Source organism: Carassius carassius, chromosome 12 (assembly GCF_963082965.1).
Source record: "Carassius carassius chromosome 12, fCarCar2.1, whole genome shotgun sequence".
NCBI lineage: Eukaryota > Metazoa > Chordata > Actinopteri > Cypriniformes > Cyprinidae > Carassius > Carassius carassius.
This window is the reverse complement of record NC_081766.1, coordinates 2,936,404-2,954,869: the sequence shown is the minus strand read 5'-3', so window position 1 is coordinate 2,954,869 and position 18,466 is coordinate 2,936,404.

The window sequence follows — 18,466 nt, the reverse complement described above, 5'->3', positions numbered from 1 at the left end:
GCACAATATGTTTATTTTACAGTACAAAACCATGATTTGCCAAGATCTAAATACAGAACAACTGTACAGATCAGCTGGCAAACAGAAATAATACTACTGAACTAAATTTTCTACTAGCTAGCTAATAGTACACACCCATGGCCTGATGACATCACTTCATCTAAAAGGCCTGAGTTCAGCCTTTCGTCATGATGATGTAAACGCAGGGCATATGGTGACCACACTTCCTGAGAGAGATTTGTCGTTCAGTTTGTGTCCGACAGCTATTCGGCTCTAAGAAGAGGACTGTTTGGTGTCTGTCTGTGGTTTTGCGACTGTTTTATTCACCGCAGACGAACTTGTAGGATTGTGGGAGGAGCTGTTTAAAGGACACGCCTCACAGGACAACTTCTGCATTTTGATTGAGTAGCGCTGTTAAGTAAAAACAACCTGACAGATTTTAGAGTGACAGCTCACTAAAAGCTGTAATTATTTACTCAGTTTCTTTTCCATATAATGAACATAAACGATGATTGACAAAACCTTTTTATGGATGATAATTTAATCAATTTTTCACTGAAAACCATCATGCATCATGGTTTCCATAAAAATATGAAGCAGCACAACTGTGTTCAACATTGATAATAATCAGAAATGTTTCTTGATCAGCATTTTAGAACGATTTCTGAAGATCATGTGACACTGAAGACTATATCACAGGAACAAATTATATTTTACAGTAAATTTAAACAGAAAACAGTTATTTTAAATTGCAATATTATTTCTCAATATCATTCTTTTTACTGTATTTTTTCAGCAAATGCAGCCTTGGTGAGCAGAAGAGACTTCTTTCCAAAAAAAAAAAAAAAAAAAAACCTTACTAACCCCAATATTTTTCCCAGAAAGTTGTATGTCTACAATTTGTTTTTGTTTTTTTGCATTTTTTCACTTGTCTGTGTGAAATACTAATTTACTTTGAACAAATGCACACTTTAATCAATCACAGCAGATTCAGATTACAGACCGACATTACGAAACTGCACCAGAAATGTCAAATTCTACTTCTGTACATGTTAAGCTGCTATAATACCATAAACTCCCCCTCCAAAAATCTGACATGTTGTATCTCATGCTGTGTCAGGCTTTGAATTTCAAAAGGACTTATATAAATCCAATTTGGGAACTGAGATGTTGACAGTAAGTGGAAGCAATGAGGTAAAGCAGCAAAAATAACCTTTAGATAGAACATGAGTCAAACATGGGCAGATAACAACACGTTTAAAAATTAATAGGATTTATCCATTAAGGACATTCTAGCCACATGATGAGATCAGAAAGAAACGACAGACTAACGATACAAGCTTAAGTGAAAATCCATCCCGACTCTTTGATGAAGTTGCAAAGCTTCTTAATTTGAGATTGTTTTAATAATGAGCATGAATGGTCAGACGAGGTTTAGCGCAGCTGTGCTTTTGAAGGACGCTAATCTGTAATAATGTGTATTTTTGTGTGGGTGAGGACTAAGTCAAAGACTCTAAATCTAGTGAGCTGCTGTGCTGTTGTCTACATATTAACTGAAATTTATCCTTATAAATTGAGGCATCATTAAAAAAAACTTAGTGGTTGGTAATATTTTTGAAAAAAATTACTAAGGAGACATTAATTGTGGCCACATTGTATACATTTATTTCCTCGTTTTAGTCAATAGTTGACATGTGTTATTAATTTGTTCCGTCGCTTTAAGTACATCAAAATGAGGGAATAAATTAGTACAACATGGTAATGGTTTTTGAATGAGAGAACAAATACATTTTTGGGGAATGAAGGGGTTTTATTTGTGGCTATGCTTTAACTAAAATTAGAGAACAAAGAAAAGAATAAAAATTAGGAAACAAATTCTTAATTTGTTAGTATGAGAAATATATTTATGTCCGAATATCATATGCAGGGCTACGTATGTCTTAAGTTCATCAAGGCTGTATTTATTTTTACAGCATAAACAGTAATATTGTGAAATATTATTACAATTTAAAATAATATTTTCTATATGACTATCTTGTAAAATGTCATTTATTCCTGTGGTCAGAGCTGTATTTTCAGTATCATTACTCCAGTCTTCAGTGTCACATGATCTTCAGAAATTATTCTAATATGATGATTTGCTGCTCAATAAATATTTCTTAGTATCATCAATGGTAAAACAGTTGTGGTGTGTAATAGTTTTATGGAAACAGTGATAATTATTTTTCTGGATTCTTTGGCAAACAGAAAAGAACAGCATTAATTTAAAATAGAAACCTGTTGTAACATTGTTATTGTCTTTGTTACATTTGATCAATTGAATGCGTCCTTGCAAAAACAACAACAAAAAAAAGTATCAATTCAAATTATTTTTTAATTAGAATGGATTTTTTCATGTTGGTGAGACGTACATGTTTGGTAGGCTGAAGGTTGACTATGGTGTGTTTGGTTAGAAGAGGCAGATCTCCTCTAGGTTTTATTTGAAGAGATGTTCCCAGCGTCAAGGCCAAGTCAGCTCGCCTGTGAAAAGAGAGGCACAGTATCAGCAGCTGGGGTCTGTTGGTCATGCTTCTCAGTCTCAGTCTGTTCACCTGCAGTCCACCTGAATCAAACAGACACAAATGTCAAGCTACAGTCTGATCAGCTTCTGCATTCAAGCTCTGGAAGTGTGACCTCTTTTCAATAGTCTGTTTCTGCTAAAAAGAACAACACTACTGCTTTTATGCCGTTTCAAATAAATATAATACTGTTTATACAAACACAACAAAATATTAATGTAAAATGAAATTTAATGAACAGCATAGTTAAAAAAAATCAAATTCATTGTAATAAAGAGAATTAGATAAGGTAATATGCTAATAAAAATAATTTCATGATACAAAAAAATCTTTAAAACAAATCTTTTGTTGAATAATAATAAGTTGAATTAATAGCCAGGTCATCTGAAATAAAATGTATACAGAAAATTCTGAAATGAGCAGAATGGGTCAAAAAGCTTGAAGTATGTTTGCTAACCTGACATTGCAGAAAACTTCAGATACAGAATAGCAACGTGCAACAGTGGTGAAGAAAAGGATTTAAGTTATTCACAGACCTGAACTGAACTCTAACATGAGTTCAGCTGTAATAGTTTGTGCCTTTTCTCATCACTGTTTCTAAGCTTGTCTGAAATCTTTTTATCTGAACATCATTAACTTCATCATTAACTAAAGAACACACTTCAGTACAATACTCATGTTTAATTAAAGCTAGGGTAGGCAATTTTGAAGAGGCTAGAAACAGCAATATACATAAGGAGATAATTATCCTTTACAAAACGTAATGAATACTGGTTTCCAAAAAGCTCAGTTAATTCCCCATGAACTACTATGACCTGGATGAAGAAGAGCTTTCTAAATGCATGACTTAAATAAAGAGATTTGCTGAACCTTCCTTTCACCACAACATCCAAAATCCAGACATCTTTCTAAATGAATGATCGCAGCAGGCTAAGAAAAAAAAGGCTATTTTTCTTGTAAAGAAACCACTAGTGGCCTCAGACCATGAGAGAGAAAATTGAGAGTGAAAAACAGCAAGTGAGAATTACGAATCTTCTTTAAGTCTGAGCAGGAGCTTGTAGGCACTTGATTGGTTTTTGAAGTTCATGTGGTCATAGGAAACTCATCAGCACTGTCCTGATTTCACCTAAACACACTATCAATCCCAGAGTGCCGTGTATCCACTTGGATGCTACCTGCTTTGATGAGCTTTTACCTAAAACCCAATTAAAAGACAAAAGGTGGTCACGTTTCAAAGAGGTTTCAGTCCATACCCGATGAATTTTAGCTTAATCCAACACTTGCTCACCAATGGATCCACTGCAGTGAATGGGTGCCGTCAGAATGAGAGTCCAAACAGCTGATAAAAAAAAAACACATTCGAGCACTGTCTACTTTCAAGGTCACATTTATTTTCTTTCAAGCTGCAGTGGATTTTTAAAGCATGCGGAAGCCCAGAGGACAGTCATGGGTCAAATGTGCAGCAGGTGTTGTGGGATGGTTTATATGTGTGCAGTCTTGTGAGACTGCCATATGTTAACTGTAATATAATTAAGCTGGATCTGGTGCTGTTGATACAATAATCTGAATTTAATCGATTCGTTGGTCCTGAAACCGAAGGATTTGCATGCATTGCATCAACAAGGTTGATGGTTGACAGCATTGTACAGGAAGTACACACTGCCTATGTATAAATTAAGTCAATAATTCATTGTAGTTTCGCAATACAATAACCCAAAGTCATGATTTATTGCTCTATATATTCCTGTGGACATTTTAAAATTGGCATGAAACTTTTATAAATAATAGCAAAGCTAGTATCTGCCTTTGAATGTAATTTTTTGTTTAATTTAACCCAAAACTTATTTTAGAATAAGACTTTTATTATCTTTTACTTTTTGACAAGTTATTATCATTAACTCAACCTAAAACCATAGGAAAAAAATATTAGTTACACAGAAAAAAAAATGCTCTTTTGTTTTAGTTCTCTGCCAAGTCAACATTTTAAATGTATTAAGTCTATTGACGTATAATTCTATTTTCGATGTACTAAAATAACTAAAACTGAAATAAAATTAAAAACTATAGACACAAAAAAAGTATTACGAACTAAATAATAGAACTTTTAGTAAAATTAAAATGGAAAAGAAATAGGATTGGGCGATGTCTTCAAATTTGGCATCGGACTATGTGTACAGTGAAACATTGCGATGGGCGATGACATGGGATTGGGTGAGCTGGGGGTGGGGGGTGTTGGGTATTTGGGGTGGTGTGCCCGAAGCATGAATTCTTATAAGGGAAAAAAACGAATGATTCTTGTCTACACTGGATGCAAGCGGCACACGACAAAATACTATAGAAAAACTGATCTATAATATAGATTCATTAAATATCAGTCAATAGAACTCGTCAGTGATGCGGTCTACACTGGATGCAGCTCGGCATGTCACCACAAATCCCTCACAGTAAACTGCTGCCTGAATGGTTCAATTTGTGATCTGCTGACACAAATTTCAAACGATTATCAACAGTCGCTTTGTCGCATAATAGTTCACGCAAAATCTTCCCAGTAGGCCTACTTGTGTAGTAGCTACTGTAAATTTAGTTCTGGAACTAAATTGGTAAACTGTTTTCTTTTAAACTGGCTTTGTGTTCAACATAAGAAAGCAACTCATACAGGTTTGGAACGACATGAGGATGAGTAAAGGATGACAGAATTTTCATTTTTGCATGAACTAACCCTTTAAATCCCCAAAGGTAAGATGTTTTTTAAATGTATTGGGTTTTTAAATATAAATTAGTGTAATTAAGCATTAGCATTATAATACATATAAATCAGTTTGGGTTGTTCTCATGATGGTTTTTGTCTCAAAGTTAAAACAGATTTATAGTTTAATTATGCAATATATTTTTATATTTTAGTGGTTTAATTATCTACACCAGGGATAGGCAACTCCGGTCCTGGAGGGCCACTATCCTACAGAGTTTAGCTTCAGCCCTCATAAAAACTCACCTGCCTGCAGGGCCGGCTCTAGGTTATTTGGTGCCCAAGGCGAGAGAGCAAACGACCAGATATTTTGCGCTGCGGGATTAAATATCCAACTAAAAAACGGCAGCGGTCGGTAACTCTGGTGTAATTTGAACGGGAGCGGTCGGTCATTCAATATCACGTTCCCGACGCCGACGTTCTTTCAGAACAGCATATCTTCGCTTTACCTAATCTTAATCTTATCGACCACCCGGTATAGGCTACAGTCTGCCCTGTACTCAGGACCGTTATGCACGCGCTGCACGCACGGACCAGTAACGGTTCTTTCTGTCATGCATTGATTGTATTTGCTGGATCTGTGCGCGCGCGCAGCATGTGCATAACGGTCCGACTCCTCAGGGCAGACTGTATGTGATAAACGGCCCTCAAAAGAAAAAAATGGCAGAACAAAGTGTGGAGCAAAGTGTGGATGCGCTGTCCTTGAAGGACGTTCAACTTGGACTGGACAATGGTCAGTTTACTGCTAAGAAACCCACGTCAGGCAAGTCTAATGTATGGGAGTCTTTTTCATGCATCATAGACGCAGAATGGAAAAAAATACCCTTTGCGCAATGTGATGAATGCCTAAAAGTGTTCCCGTTCAGCAGTCACAAGACTGAAACCTCGGGATTAAGGCGGCACTCATGCATCATCACAAAGGGTCAAACTAAACTGGCATTTACAAAGTCTAGGCCGGTGCCAGAGCAGTTTAAAAAAGAGACCACAGAAAAATGTGTTGACTTTGTTTGCCAAGACATTCGACCGTATGACACTGTGTCCGGAAAAGGTTTTAATCAGCTGGCCCAACATTTGGTCGACACAGCAGCAAAAATTGGAAAGTTTAATGTCAGTGAGATACTTCCACATCCAACAACAGTGTCAAGAAATGTTGAAAATAGGGCTCAGAGTCTGCGTAGACATGTTGTTGATGCAATCACTGCAGTAATACACAAATTCGGATGTGCAATTACAACAGACATATGGACAGAAACTTATCGCAAAACGTCATTTTTGTCGGCAACCATCCATTATGTTAATGAGCAATCTGAGCTACATTCTAGAGTGCTTTTTGCTGTCCCCTTTGACCCAAGCACCTCAAAGACGGGTGAAAATATTCGAATCCACCTGCTGCAGAATCTCAGAATATTTGGCATTGATGCGACAGAAATGGGCAGAAAGATAGTTTTTGTGACAGATCGTGGAGCTAACATGATCAGTGCCTTACGAGGATACACGAGACTAAACTGCACAGCGCACATACTAAACGTGACTCTGTCCAGTGCGTTTGGTCCTGCCGTAATGGAAATGTCTCCACAGATCACTGGGCTTCTAACTGATGTTAAAAAATTGGTCACATTTTTCAAACACTCAGGACAGCAGGCCAAGCTAAAAATGTCACTGAAACAATCCGTAGAGACACGGTGGAACTCAAATTTTGAAATGCTGAATTCCGTTTTGGAACAGTACGAAGACATCGCATCTGTGCTGACTGATAGCAAAAATCATGACAAGATATTACGCATCAACGCCAGCACGCTCAAGTTACTAGTATCATTCCTAAAACCCTTTAAAGAGGCAACTGACGACTTGGAAACCGACAACACAACTCCAAGTGCCTCACTAGTTCTTCCGTGGTCTGTGCGATTAATTGAGCACTGTACATCAGCCACAAAAGACCCTCTGCTCTCTGAAATCGCAACAGTCTGTGTGAAACGGCTGAAAGAACTACTGTCAACAGACACCACTTTGCCAAATTCAGTTCACATGCTTTATAGAATAGCAACCTTTCTTACGCCAAATCTGCAAAGTTTGAAAATGTTGGATGAAAGAGGGCGTCAGGAGGTGATACAGGGTGTCAAGGAGATAATAGAAGATTTAAAGTTTGATACCCATGGTGAGGAGGATGTTGAGCCAACACCTGCCAAAAGGCCTACTGTTCTCTCAAAATTTTCTGATTGGGAGGACAATGAAGAATCAGTTGGATCGAAATCACTAGATATTCAGATTCAGGAGTACATGACCATGAGACTTGAATTATCAAGTCAACAAAAAGTTTTGCAGTGGTGGGATTCACATCAGTCCCAGTTTCCTGCTCTGAGCAACCTTGCGAGATATGTCCTCTGCATCCCGGCCACGAGTGCACCTTCCGAGACAGCATTCAGCCTTTGCGGTTGGATTTTGGAAGACTACATTTTTATTTTCTCTGTGAAAATGTACATGTGAAATTCTGGGAGATCTATATTAAGCGGGATGGTCGGGTCGGGAAGAAAATTATTCTAAGCAGACAGCGGGTGAACAAATAGTGTATATAGCGGGAACGGGTGGGTGCGGGATATAACCCCAGCGGGAGCGGGCGGGAGCGGGACTTAAAAAACAGTCCCGCGCAGACCTCTACTTTCAAAGTCATAAATAGGACATTCTTCATCAACATTCACCACATATGCGAGCACCCATACATCTGACACTGAACTTTATCTTAAGAAATTTCTCCTTTCTTAAGACGATTTTCATGAGGCCGGCCCCCTGATGACGTAACCCTTGCCTGCTGCAAAGTCAGAAGATGCTCATGGCTGGATTATGAAGCGAAGGAGCCGGTGCCCAGGGGCCTGAGACTGCCAAGGGCCATAAAAGCCTGAGACTGCCAATGACAACTGAGCAGATCCCTAGGGCTCCCCAGGCCCCTCAGCACAGACTCTAGTAGGATACTGACAGCTTCAATTACTAATGTCAGTCATTCAATATTAGCCTCTGAAAAATGCCTTTTTTTATTTGTTTAACAACTGTTTTTAACATTGATAATTCTCACAAATGTTTCTTGAACAGCAAAATCAGCATATTAGAATGATTTCTGAAGGAACATGTGACCGAAGACTGGAGTAATGATGCTGAAAATACAGCTTTGCATCAAAACATCAAATACATTATCAAATATATTACAATAGGAAACAGTTCATTTAAATTATAATTGTCGCTGTTTCTGTGTTGAGCAGATGTGTTTTATGTAGTATAGTTTCAAAAAGCTAAAGTCAGAGCATTCTGTTTTTGCTTCAATTTTCGAAATTATACAATCTAATTCAGATTAAAAAGTGTTCATGCTGCATGTATGCAGGATCTTTGTTTGGATTGTGATTTTAAATTCGAAAGAGCACAGGCAAAGCATATGAAGAGATTTAGTTTAATTCTAGTCTTTTTTTTTATTTGGGGTTTGTTTTAAAATTTCTATTTACTTACAAAGACATGTGCAGCATTTTGCCCAAGCAATAATCAAAGAACCCTTTTGCATTTATAATTTGTCTTAAATCTCATTTTGTTAATACAAATTGTGAAAAAAATCATATTGTGAAATCAATATCGTGAATCGAAATCAGTATTAATACAATATCGCACCGTGAGTTGAGTGATGAGTGTTACATCCCTACATTTGACCAATGAATTTCCAGAACCTTGTCAGTCATTTGTAAGAGCCAAGTTTTTGTTCACTTCAGTTCTGCATGCTAGTGAATCATCTCATAACAAAGTGCAGATGCAATGTAAATAACACATTGTGGAGTTTAGAAAGCTTAATTGATTATAATGGAACTTTATGAGATTGTATGTAACTTGATTTGTGGACACATACATGCTTCAAATATTTTATGCTGGATTCACTCTTGAAATAGGAATTACTAACACAGTGATATCCATAACAACGGAAAAAAAACATGTGAGAATGTGCTTAAAAATGGAAGGCCAGCAACAGATTTAAAGGAAGGGTATGTAATTTTTCTTAGAGGCTAGCAATAGCAAGCTTGCTATATATATTTTCACTATAGGCATATAATAAAATTATTTGTGTACCGTGATATTCTGTCTTCTTTCGATCATAGAAAAGGTCCATTCCTTTGAAATGTTGCAATCACCTGCAAGATCGGAGTCCTCTTGAGTGCTTGCCATTGCAGTAGCGTCGGGTTGGCTTCAGACCCATCACTCCGATTAAAGTGTGCCGAACATATTGCCTGAAACAACCCAGGACACAAGTGCTTATAAGTGTGACAGTGGCAGTACCTGCACACGACCCGCTGTCTCCTTTGATAGAGATTTGTGTTTGTGATGAATAACTAGACAGAGCTATGATGCACATTCAAATTCAATACTGCATGTTCAATGCCAAACATACACAGTGAACTAGAATCAATATGTTTTTGGAGATTATGAATTCATCAAAGTCTTTTATTGTAAACGGTATCGGTTTTCTTTACCTATTTAGGTAAAGAAAGTAGTCTTTGAACAGTGAAGGAATATTTCAGGTTCAGCACAAGTTAAGCTCAATCAGTACAACCCAAGATTAGTTTGTTTCTTCATGGGAAAAGATATGGAGAAGTTAAGCACAAAATCAATTGCTCACCAGTTGATCCTCTGCAGTGAATGGGTGCCGTCAGAATGAGAGTCCTAACAGTCCCAATAATCCACAAAACTCCAGTCCAATTCACATCTTGTGAAATGACATCAAGGTGTTTTAAATTTAAGACATCAATTTCATTTAAAATTCGAGTCCATAATCCATAATTACACTTCCTGCAGTGAAAAGTCCACCCCTGTTGTTTTCTCACATCAAAATCCATCAACATTTGTTTAGAGCTGTTTTGGACTGTTTTTGCGTAGAAACAGTGCTTGATCTGTGCATGTTTCTCTCCCGATTCAGACAGGACAACTTTTTCCTATGGAGAAAGCAATATTATAACAGAGGACTCGTATTCTAGCAAGAAGCAACGGTTTGAGGTTAAAACGTCATAATGGTGGATTTATTTATTACGAACACACATCTTTTCACTTCTCAAGATGTTAACTGATCTGGGGTGCGTCCAGAGGTGGGTAGTAACGAGTTACATTTACTTCGTTACGTTTACTTGAGTAATTTTTTGGGGTAACTAATACTTTTCGGAGTATATTTAAAGATGGGTACTTTATACTCTTACTTGAGTAAATTTTGGGGGGAAAATCTGTACTTTTACTTCGTTACTGTGGGCGACGCTCCTCTCGTTACTTTATCTTAATGCAATAAATGTTATAACTGCTTCAGTTTATTCCAAACGCGCCGTCTACTTTTCTCTGGGCAATGAGCGATGCCCATTCGCGAATGATTCATTCTTTTGAGTCAATTCTGTTCAAAGGCTTGATCAAACCAATTGGCAAACGAGTGAATTGGTCCATGAATCAGTTTGAATGAGTCGTTCAGTTCCCTGCCGCACGCGCTGAGCGACTGAAGCGGTTCACTCAGAGTTGTAACGTTTAACATCAGCAGCGTTGAAAACGTGGCTGGAACTGCACTGAATTGAAAGCAGATCTGCAAAGGCTATTATTTGCTAGCGATGGAGATCCTTATTAGATGAACACCGCGTGTGCTGTCTACTGTTTAACAGGTAATAACTTGGGCTACATTCGATTACATTACACGATACCACTGTGACATTAGTTTGTTGAACGTGTGTGGCTTATAACAGAGGGGAGTCAAGTTGAATGCAGCTTCTAAAAGACAAAAAATAGCCGATTAAGATTTTATTAATTTTATGTGTTTTTACAGCGCTGCGCATTATAACCAATCAAACATGATTCATTTGAGCATATTAAAGCATTGGCCAATCAGAGGTGTTCCGACGAGTCATCGCTAAAATGCCGGTGCTTCCTTCACTCGCTCACTGACTGAATACCTCTTTCTGGCGAATTCTCTCGTCAGAAACAACAAAGTGCAGATGTATGTACGAATCTATAATTAAGATATTGATTTCACAGTGTTAACAGTTTCAGTGATTTTAATGGGAGTTTCTGAGAGTGATTGAAATCTAGACTGTCAGTGAAAATTATCTTTAATAATGTAAATGTTATTTGCTCTCTTTCTGAACAATGAAAGATTAGTAGCAATATTTATATCACATTAACTTTCAATGTTAAATTCACATTTAATATAAAGTCAGTCGTATTAAAAATATGTTATGGCATGACACCTATATCTGTTACTTAAGTAAACAGACAGGGTTTTATAATAAATTAAATAAATTGGAGTAAAGGCTGATGAAATATATACATTTATACACACACACACACATACGTTACATACATTTTATCTATATATCTAAATAAAAATAGGCTCAGTATATATGACCCAAAGTAACTAGTAACTAACTACTTGAGTAGATTTTTTATCCGATACTCTTTTACTCTTACTCAAGTAACTATTCAAGACTAGTACTTTTACTTTTACTTGAGTAAATATTTCTAGAAGTACTTTTACTTGAGTACAGTTTTTGGGTACTCTACCCACCTCTGGGTGCGTCTCCCAAAACCATAGTTGCTAACTAAGTTAGAACTTTTGTTGGTTGCAATGCAATTTCCCATTGCCCACCAACTAAGTTGTTAACAGGTTAGCAACTAAGGTTTTGGGAAACGCACCCCAGATTGACTGGAGAGGTGTGGATCACTTGTGGATTTTTGTGAAGTTTTTATCAGCTGTTTGGACTCTCATTCTGATGGCACCCATTCACTGCAGAGGATCCATTGGTGAGCAAGTGATCAAGGGATGTGAAGCTGAATTCGTACAAATCTGTTTTGACAAGGAAACAAAGTATTTTAATCTTCAAAGACTGGCCCCATTTATGTCCACTGTAAGTTAGATTTTTGCTTTTTGGGACAAATGAAAATAATGCTTTTGACTAAGCTTAACCTGTAATGAACCCAAATATTTGCTTGAAACAGATTTTGCTTTAAACTATGAGAAAGTATTTAACATACAAAATTACATACTTCAGCTATACGTTAGTTTGAAGGTCTTTCTTAAGACATTTGAAACTTTGCAAGGTTAAGTTAGACTGAAGGTTGTTTCCACCGCTATGTGCTGCTGGTCGAATAAATCATTTAAAGTCTGTCTTTTTACATCATTATCTACAATTGAATACAGTTCAAATCAGTGTTAGTTTAATATAATTCATATACTAATACAGTTTTTAGAATGCATTCAAACTATCTGTAATTTTTGTTTTGTTTTTTTTTCATCGTTTTTTTTTGTTCAAATCAATTTTAGTGTCCTTTTTAATTTTTTTGTGTGTTTACATGTTTAGACCAGTGTTGTTGTCTTATGTTTTATTTTGTATTTTTGTAAAATTATTTAAATAATACAAATGAAAAATTTTTACGTTTTAATTTGAGTTTTTTTAGTATTTCAGCTAAAACTAAACAAACATGTCAAATATTTCCTTAGCAACAAACTGAAATAAAATATTTTTTTAATGTTTATATTATATAAAGTAATGAAGTTTTAGTTTATGACAATAACCCTAATTCAAATACAAAACATTACATAACATACAAAAATAAATAAATAAAAATACAATACATTATATGATGACTGAGGGCTTTTAATTATGTCTGCTTGACTAAAATGTGCAATTCATCACGTCAATATGCTAAATCCAACATTAACAGCTTCAAGTCATTTGCCTGGAACAAGACATGCTGATTGCCTTCGTTTGCAAGAAAATTAAGAGCCAATCAACATGACATATCTGACGTCACACATGGGACAGAGGTCAGAACTTTTGATCAAAACCGTATGAGAGATGTGGGCTCGGCATGAAGCCAGCCAATCAGACTGGATGTTTTTGTGCATAATATCTGTAATTACCTGGAGAAGCCGGAGCGCAGGTGAAGCCCGTCTATGTTCTGGCTGATGAGGTATTTGTGGTGTCCTGTCCTCTGCAGCTGCAGCAGCGCCATGTGAGTCAGACTGAGACACATGATGTTAAACTGAGGCATCTCCTCCATAGTTCACACTCCATTAGGACCTATGATATACACCTACATTACAGCACAGAGATCACACATATGCTTTGGTTGAATATAGTCTCTTGTCCTTAGTTTCAGTCAGGAGTATTTTTGGGTCATATCCTGAAAAATTTAATTTTCCTTGATCTTTTAAAATATAGAGGTTGATGTATATGAAAACAGTGTCAGTTTCAAAACTCAAATATATATAGGGCCCCTATATATATATATATGTCATTTTGCACAGATTTCAGAACTAGATCTTTTTGCGGTTTGACTTCCTTTATAAATGTATTATTTTACCCCTATAATAGGGGTAAAATAATACATTTATAAAGGAAGTCAAACCGCAAAAAGATCTAGTTCTGAAATCTGTGCAAAATGACATTAACATGCAAATATGCATATTAAGTAAGTACAAATATTTTACCCTTCAAAAGTATATACTTGGATTCAGCAAGAATGCATTAAATTGGTCAGAAGTGACAGTAAATACATTTCAAACAAAGGCTGTTAGAAACTTTCCATTTGTGAAAGAATCAACAATATGAAGAACTGTTTTCAACATTGATAATAATAATCAGAAATGTTTCTTGAGCAGCAATTCAGCATATTAGAATGATTTCTGCAGGATCATGTTACACTTAAGACTGGAGTAATGATACTGAAAATACAGGTCAGATTACAGGAATAAATTAGATTTTAATATATATTTAAATAGAAAACAGATATTTCAAATTGTGATAATATTACTGTTTTGTATTTTTGATCAAAAAATGCAGCTTTGGTGAACATAAGAGACTTTCATTTCAATTCAGTTCAATTCAAGTTTATTGAACAAATCGTTGCAAAGCAACTTTACAGAAAATACAATTTCTTTAATATTTAGTAGTGGCTTATCAGTGGTGACTGTCACTTTGTGCATATGACAGAAATGTATGGAATAATCAATTAAAGACGTAATCAAACAGACAATGAACACTATTAGCAGCAATCATTATATGATGCAATCAAACTTATAGCAAAATTTGGTAGTTCTGTATGTTGTTTCAGTGTTAGCATCATTTGAAGTCCTCTGAAGGGACCTCAGACTTATTTTATATAAAAAAATGGGAAATCTTATCCCAAACTTTTAGTATTGTGCAGTGAATAGTGTCTATAGATTCGATATAATAAACATAGAGCACGGTAGTAGAAACGTAAAAAAAAAATAATGGGTTTAAATCCCGGTGAAATTAAATGATAAAATGCATACTTTAAAATACAATATGCATGTCAATTTGGATCAAATCCATCAAATGCATAAATTATACCAGAATTACAGTGAATACCTGTGTTGTTTTAGGTTTGAAAATGATTATATAAAACTATTTTTGGTGCAAGAAACCATTGAACTTCAGGAGGAAAGAACAAAATGACTCTCTATTCCCACAAGCCTTCATCTCCTGTCTGATCCTCTTCTCCCTCTGTGATTCAGTGAGCACTGCTGAGCTGAGCTGCTGGGAATCTTGGGATTACAAAGACAGGGTTTTAGTTATCATGGGGAACAGCAGGAGGTCACTGCACTTTCTAATAACTGCGGATGGTGTTAGAAGTTCACTTAAACGGGCAGAAATCTTGCTCTTGTGCACTTGGGATTTTAATTTAACACACACAACAGCCAATCCTGCTGAAATCCGGTTTGCTTTTTCATGCTTTTCTAGTTACACACATGCAGAGGCTTTTGCTGCCTGACTTATCAAAAGTTTTCTGTTCTTACTAAACTTGGATAAGCACTACATAAGACCTATCAAGACTTTAGGCTACTGATCAAAGTTTTGTACACACTGCAGCTTATTCTGGCCAAGAATCACCTGCTTAGACAGAAAGAGGGCGTCTGAGTAACACGTTAACCGTCAAACACAGTTAGCTTTTCCTTAATGTGACATTTGGAGGCGGGTAAATCTGTAATCGGATGAAAACAAAAGTATGCTTGCTCACTAAGTGTCTCAAAATGACAACTTTCGACTGTCTTTCAAAGATTCAATGTCAAAAATTTTAACAAATGCATGTTTAGTTCGCCCTGAAGCAAGTTTGTTTCCCGGTGCACTGATATAAACCTGTGCACTCTGACTTTTGGAAATTGCGTCAAGCCAGGCAATCAGACTGGAGCTCAATGTTTGAGAAAGCTCTTGACATTTTTTGTGTGCAATACGCAGACGGTCAGTAAACAGAATGTGGACACGCCGTCTGAGCCAGAGAGTACATATATATCCCAAGTAAGCTCTTCACTTATGAAATACTGCATAGCACACCAACCAGCTGTGCAATGTGGGAAATTGAAGGGATATTCTAGTGCACTGCTGTTTAGATGAATATGCCTGCAGAATATTAAAACACTCAAACATGAAATGTGTCAACCTGTTCCCTTGAAGTAAGGCCAGAGACAGTTTGTGTCTATATAAATTTTTTAATAATAGTTCAACTATAAACACAAGTTTTATACTCACCCTAACATCGTGCCAAATAGTGAATAGCATTCAACATAGTATAAAACATGCTTGCATTGATTATTTTTATGCTTTTTATTTCTTGCAAACATTCTGAATCCACACTACCATTCAAATGTTTTGGGTTAGTAAGTTTTCCCAAAGAAATTAATACTTTTATTAGGCAAGGGTGCATTAAAATGATCAAAAGTGACAGTAAAGTCTTATATTTCATATAAATGTTTTTCTTTTGAACTTTCAATTAATTACAGAATTCATTCCGCGGTTTTTAAAATACATAATAATAAGAAATGATTCTTGAGCATTAAATCAGCAAATCAGAATGATTTCTGAAGGATCATATTATAACTGAAATAAAATGAATAAAAACTATATTTACAATTATATTTACATTTAATCATTTAGAAGACGCTTTTATCCAAAGCGACTTACAAATGAGAACAATAGAAGCAGTCAGGTCAACAAGAGAATAACAACAGTATACAAGTGCCATGACAAGTCTCAGTTAGTCTAGTATAGAACACATAGGTAGGTTTTTTTTTTTCTTTTTTAATTAAAAGACAAGAAAAGGAAAAGTGCTAGTGTTAGTTGGTTAAGTGCAGACGAAAAAGATGAGTCTTTAGCTGTTTCTTGAAAATGAGTAAAGACTCAGCTGTACGAATTGAGATTGGGAGGTCATTCCACCAGCTGGGCACAGTCCAGGAAAAGGTCCTTGAGAGTGATTTTGAACTTCTTTGGGATGGTACCACAAGGCGTCGATCACTTGCAGAGGGCAAACTTCTGGAGGGCACATAAGATTTAACCAGTAAGTTGGTGCCGTGCCAGTGGTCGTCTTGTAGGCTAGCATCAGTACCTTGAATTTGATGCGAGCAGCTACTGGTAGCCAGTGTAACCTGATGAGGAGCGGAGTAACGTGAGCTTTTTTTGGCTCATTGAAGACAACCCTCGCTGCTGCATTCTGGATCAATTGCAGAGGCTTGACAGTACATGCAGGAAGGCCCGCCAGGAGAGCATTACAATAGTCCAGTCTGGAGAGAACAAGAGCTTGGACAAGAAGTTGGGTTGCTTGCCCTGACAGGAAGGGTCTAATCTTCCTAATGTTGTATAAGGCAAACCTGCAGGACCGGGTAGTTGTAGCAATGTGGTCTGTGAAGCTTAACTGATGATCCATCACAACTCCTAGGTTTCTAGCTGTCCTCGAAGGAGTAATGGTTGATGAGCCCAGCTGTATAGAGAAGTTGTGATGAAGCAATGGGTTAACTGGAATCACCAGGAGTTCTGTCTTCGTAAGGTGATGGCTGAAGGTGATGGTCATTCATCCAGCTAGAGATGTCACTCAGACAGGCTGAAATGCGAGCAGCTACCGTCGGGTCATCTGGTTGGAATGAGAGGTAGAGTTGGGTGTCATCAGCGTAGCAGTGATAAGAAAAGCCATGCTTCTGAATGACAGATCCTAATGATGTCATGTAGATTGAGAAGAGAAGTGGTCCAAGTACTGAGCCTTGAGGAACCCCAGTAGCAAGGTGGTGTGACTTTGAAACATCACCCCTCCAAGACACACTGAAGGATCTGTCAGAGCGGTAGGACTTAACCCACAGGAGTGCTGTTCCAGAGATGCCCATCTTTCTGAGGGTGGACAGGAGAATCTGGTGATTAACAGTGTCAAAAGCAGCAGAAAGGTCCAGTAAGATGAGTACCGAGGATTTTGAAGCTGCTCTTGCAAGTCGCAGGGCTTCAGTAACCGAGAGCAGAGCAGTCTCAGTTGAGTGGCCACTTTTGAAGCCAGATTGGTTGCTGTCCAGGAGGTTGTTCTGTACAAGGAACATAGAAAACTGGTTGAACACCGCTCGCTAAAGTGTCTTTGCAATGAATGGAAGAAGGGATACCGGTCTGTAGTTTTCAACATAAAGCTATTGTATGACTTCAGATGACTTGTATGTAAAGCAAACAAAGCAACACTGACTACTTTTATTGTGCTTTTTGTCCGTTTTTGTGCTTGAGTCACCATCCTCTTTCATGCCTTCAAAATATCAGTTTAGAGCGCCATCTTCCATAGCACATATGAACAGCAACAACAGTCTACACTAGCTTCCCCACTAACACACAAACAAAATAAATAACTAAAACAACAGTAGAAGTCCGGGATGCCTGATGACGTGCTGATTCCAGCTCTTTAATGCACCACCATGTACTGCAACTGTCAGGTCAGGAGCCTGCCCGGTTAAGCACCCACACCTGTTGCTGATTAAAGATCTCATTAAGACATCTTAAAAACACTCATCCGTACCTCAGTTCCGGGTCAAGCCTCCAACAGGAACAGTCTCATCCCACTTGTCTCCTGAGCTCCTGCAAGCCAAGCGTAACGTACTGTATACTCACCTTTGGTGTTACACCAACCTGTGTCTTTGTTCTGCTACCCTCAGGACCGCGGATCACCAGTTCGCTACCAGTGATTCGATGGTCGCTGAAGTCTCCTATGATTACCCTGAGTTGATACAGTCTTCGGCATCTAAGGAAGAAGAGAATATAAGTGAGCGATCAGTGACTGTGGCTTTGACATTACAGAACCAAGCGAACTTACCTGTTTGCATTCCCATCCCATATAACTCCCATACTGC